Genomic DNA, 5000 nt, shown 5'->3' on the forward strand with positions numbered 1-5000 from the left:
ACGAGACGCGACGGGTTTGCGCCCAGACGCGACGAGGCGATGCGGGATCTGCGCCCAACCGTGCCTACACCCGCCGACTTGATGCGGGAGCTGCTGGCCCAAGCATGCCTAGCGTGCAAGGCCTGCGTGCAAGGCTAGTGTGCAAGGCTCGTGGGCAAGGCTAGTGCGCAAGGCTAGTGCCCAAGGTCTGTGTGCAAGGCTAGTGCCCAAGGCTAGTGAGCATGGCCTGTGTGCAAGGCTAGTGTGCAAGGCTTGTATGCAAGGCTAGTGTGCAAGGCTGGTGTGCAAGGCTTGTGGGCAAGGCTGGTGCGCAAGGCTAGTTCCCAAGGGTTGTGTGCAAGGCTAGTGCCCAAGGCAAGTGCGCAAGGCTCGTGCCCAAAGCTAGTGCGCAAGGCTTGTGTGCAAGGCTACTGCGATGGGCCAGTGCCCAAGGCTTGTGAGCAAGGCTTGTATGCATGGCTTGTGTGCAAGGCTAGCGTCCAAGGCTTGTGCGCATGGCTTGTGCGCAAGGCTTGTGTCCAAGGCTTTTGTGCAAGGCTCGTGCGCAAGGCTAGTGTGCAAGGCTTGTGCGCATTGGCAGGTAGCCCACCAGCATGCACGATCCAAATGCCACTCACGCGACAACACGGTGCCAAGCCGGGCATGGTGTGCACTCAAAACCAATCAACGGACAGAGGTCATGCGTCATGGGGGGGATCTAGCAAGGCCATGGGGAAGGTCATGGAGGACCTTGGAAGCAAGCGCAAGACGAGAGCGAATCGAACAAGGGGCCAGGACGGGGCCTTGTGCCCATGGTCTTCGCAAGACAGCGTCCAAGGCACCCGAAAGCCCAAGGGAACCCAAACCCGGCCGACACTTGCAATCGCACATGCTCTCTGCAACACACCATCAATGCCGCCCAACGGGGCCAGCACGAGCAGTCCTCCGCGGTCCCCTGGCCCTGCGCACGTTTGTCTTCGAAACCGAGCATCAATGCCACAGAAAGTGCCGGGGCGCCAGCTGGAGCCATCATCCGCGTTGCCATGGCTCGCTTGGCCTTGGCTTGCCAGGCCCCGACACGAGCAATCGCGCATTTTCTTTGCAACCGACCATCAATGCCGCCCAACGGGGCCAGCACGAGCAGTCATCCGCGGTCCCCTGGCCCTGCGCACGTTTGTCTTTGAAACCGAGCATCAATGCCACAGAAAGTGCCGGGGCGCCAGCTGGAGCCATCATCCGACGTGCCATGGCTCTGGTCCCATGGTCTTCGCAACCGAGCATTCGTGACACCCGCGGGGCCAGGACACCAACCCTTCCGACACGAGCATTCGCGCATGTTCTTTGGCCACACAACGGCGCCAGCACGAGCAAAATCATCCGCGGTGCGGTGGCCTTGCACGGCCTTTTGTCTTTGGAACCAACCATCAGTGCCACGGGAAGTGCCGGAGTCCCGGCATCCGCGGTGCCAAGTCATTGCGCCCTTGGTCTCTGCAGCGGGGCATGCCGGGCACTCCCAACCATTGCAAGCAAGCAAGCAAGCAAGAAAGAAAGTAAGTAAGTAAGTAAGTATTACATATAGGGGCGGGACATGCGGGGAGATCTGCGAAACGTGCATTACGGGGCACACGCGTACCTACCGGGGCATACCGACCCCTATTGGGGCACACGTGTGCATATCGGGGCATACCGGGCCTATCGGGGCACACGCGTACATACCGGGGCATACCGAGCCCTACTGGGGCACACGTGCGCATATCGGGGCGTACCAAGCCTATCGGGGCATACGCATGTATCCCAAGGCATACCGAGTCAATCCGGGCATACGCGTTCATACCGGGGCGTAACGGGCCTATCGGGGCATACTTGGGCATATCCGGGCAAAAAATGCCCAAAACTTGCGCAACCTTGGCAACCGTGGTCCATTCCTCTCTATATGCCTAGCCTTGCCAACCGTGGTCCATTCCTCACTATATGCCATGGCCTTGTGCCCATGGTCTTCCCAAGACAGCGTCCAAGGCCCCCGGAAGGCCAAGGGAGCCCAACCCAGCAATGCCCTGCTATGGCAAGCCAAGGCCAAGCATTCCGGTGCCTATCCGGGCAAAAATGCAATTCCTCTCTATATGCCTAGCCTTGGCAACCGTGGTCCATTCCCCACCATATGCCATGGCCTTGTGCCCATGGTCTTCCCAAGACAGTGTCCAAGGCGCCCGGAAGGCCAAGGGAGCCCAACCCAGCAATGCCCTGCTTTGGCAAGCCAAGGCCAAGCATTCCGGTGCCTAACCTTGGCAACCGTGGTCCTTTCCTCACCATATGCCATGGCCTTGTGCCCATGGTCTTCGCAAGACATCGTCCAAGGCGCCCAAAAGGCCAAGGGAGCCCAACCCAGCAATGCCTTGCTAGGACAAGCCAAGGCCAAGCATTCCGGTGCCTATCCGGGCAAAAACGCCCAAAGCATGCCCATTCCTTAGCCTATCCAGGCAAAAACGCCCAAAATCTGCACATTCTAGTGCCTATCCGGGCAAAAACGCCCACCAGCATGCCACCCTCCTATAGGGTTTGCGCAACCAACCAGCCTAACCACCAGTGGCAACCAAAGGTGCTGTTAGCGACGACTTCTGAAGACGCAACGAGACGCGACGTGTTTGCGCCCAGACGCGACGAGACGATGCGGGATCTGCGCCCAAGAATGCCTAGACCCGTCGACTTGATGCGGGATCAGCTCGCCCAAGCATGCCTAGTGTGCAAGGCCTGTGTGCAAGGCTAGTGTCCAAGGCTAGTGTGCAAGGCTCATGTGGAACGCTAGTGCGCAAGGCTAGTGCCCAAGGCTTGTGTGCCAGGCCCGTGTGCAAGGCTAGTGTCCAGGGCTTGTGTGCATTGCTTGAGTGCAAGGCTTGTGTGCATTGCTCGAGTGCATGGCTTGTGTGCAAGGGTTGTGCGCAAGGCTAGTGTGCGGGGCTTGTGCGCATGGCTAATGTGCACGGCTTGTGTGCATGGCTACCGTGCAAGGCTAGTTTGCATGGCTAGGGTGCAAGGCTCGCATGCGAGGCTAGTGTGCAAGGCTGCGTGCAAGGGAAGCGTGCAGGGCGAGTGTGCGAGGCCACTGTGCACGGCGCCAGCACTAGCGAGCCATCATCCGCGTTGCCATGGCTCGCTTGGCCTTGGCTTGCCAGGCCCCGACACGAGCAATCGCGCATTTTCTTTGCAACCGACCATCAATGCCGCCCAACGGGGCCAGCACGAGCAGTCATCCGCGGTCCCCTGGCCCTGCGCACGTTTGTCTTTGAAACCGAGCATCAATGCCACAGAAAGTGCCGGGGCGCCAGCTGGAGCCATCATCCGACGTGCCATGGCTCGCTTGGCCTTGGCTTGCCGGGCCCCGACACGAGCAATCGCGCATTTTCTTTGCAACCGACCATCAATGCCGCCCAACGGGGCCAGCACGAGCAGTCATCCGCGGTCCCCTGGCACTGCGCACGTTTGTCTTTGAAACCGAGCATCAATGCCACAGAAAGTGCCGGGGCGCCAGCTGGAGCCATCATCCGACGTGCCATGGCTCTGGTCCCATGGTCTTCGCAACCGAGCATTCGTGACACCCGCGGGGCCAGGACACCAACCCTTCCGACACGAGCATTCGCGCATGTTCTTTGGCCACACAACGGCGCCAGCACGAGCAAAATCATCCGCGGTGCGGTGGCCTTGCACGGCCTTTTGTCTTTGGAACCAACCATCAGTGCCACGGGAAGTGCCGGAGTCCCGGCATCCGCGGTGCCAAGTCATTGCGCCCTTGGTCTCTGCAGCGGGGCATGCCGGGCACTCCCAACCATTGCAAGCAAGCAAGCAAGCAAGAAAGAAAGTAAGTAAGTAAGTAAGTATTACATATAGGGGCGGGACATGCGGGGAGATCTGCGAAACGTGCATTACGGGGCACACGCGTACCTACCGGGGCATACCGACCCCTATTGGGGCACACGTGTGCATATCGGGGCATACCGGGCCTATCAGGGCATACCGGGCCTATCGGGGCACACGCGTACATACCGGGGCATACCGAGCCCTACTGGGGCACACGTGCGCATATCGGGGCGTACCAAGCCTATCGGGGCATACGCATGTATCCCAAGGCATACCGAGTCTATCCGGGCATACGCGTTCATACCGGGGCGTAACGGGCCTATCGGGGCATACTTGGGCATATCCGGGCAAAAAATGCCCAAAACTTGCGCAACCTTGGCAACCGTGGTCCATTCCTCTCTATATGCCTAGCCTTGCCAACCGTGGTCCATTCCTCACTATATGCCATGGCCTTGTGCCCATGGTCTTCCCAAGACAGCGTCCAAGGCCCCCGGAAGGCCAAGGGAGCCCAACCCAGCAATGCCCTGCTATGGCAAGCCAAGGCCAAGCATTCCGGTGCCTATCCGGGCAAAAATGCGATTCCTCTCTATATGCCTAGCCTTGGCAACCGTGGTCCATTCCCCACCATATGCCATGGCCTTGTGCCCATGGTCTTCCCAAGACAGTGTCCAAGGCGCCCGGAAGGCCAAGGGAGCCCAACCCAGCAATGCCCTGCTTTGGCAAGCCAAGGCCAAGCATTCCGGTGCCTAACCTTGGCAACCGTGGTCCTTTCCTCACCATATGCCATGGCCTTGTGCCCATGGTCTTCGCAAGACATCGTCCAAGGCGCCCAAAAGGCCAAGGGAGCCCAACCCAGCAATGCCCTGCTAGGGCAAGCCAAGGCCAAGCATTCCGGTGCCTAACCTTGGCAACCGTGGTCCTTTCCTCACCATATGCCATGGCCTTGTGCCCATGGTCTTCGCAAGACATCGTCCAAGGCGCCCAAAAGGCCAAGGGAGCCCAACCCAGCAATGCCTTGCTAGGACAAGCCAAGGCCAAGCATTCCGGTGCCTATCCGGGCAAAAACGCCCAAAGCATGCCCATTCCTTAGCCTATCCAGGCAAAAACGCCCAAAATCTGCACATTCTAGTGCCTATCCGGGCAAAAACGCCCACCAGCATGCCACCCTC

Source organism: Tasmannia lanceolata, unplaced genomic scaffold (assembly GCF_043159265.1).
Source record: "Tasmannia lanceolata isolate RefF3 unplaced genomic scaffold, GAP_Taslan_0.1 ptg000398l, whole genome shotgun sequence".
NCBI lineage: Eukaryota > Viridiplantae > Streptophyta > Magnoliopsida > Canellales > Winteraceae > Tasmannia > Tasmannia lanceolata.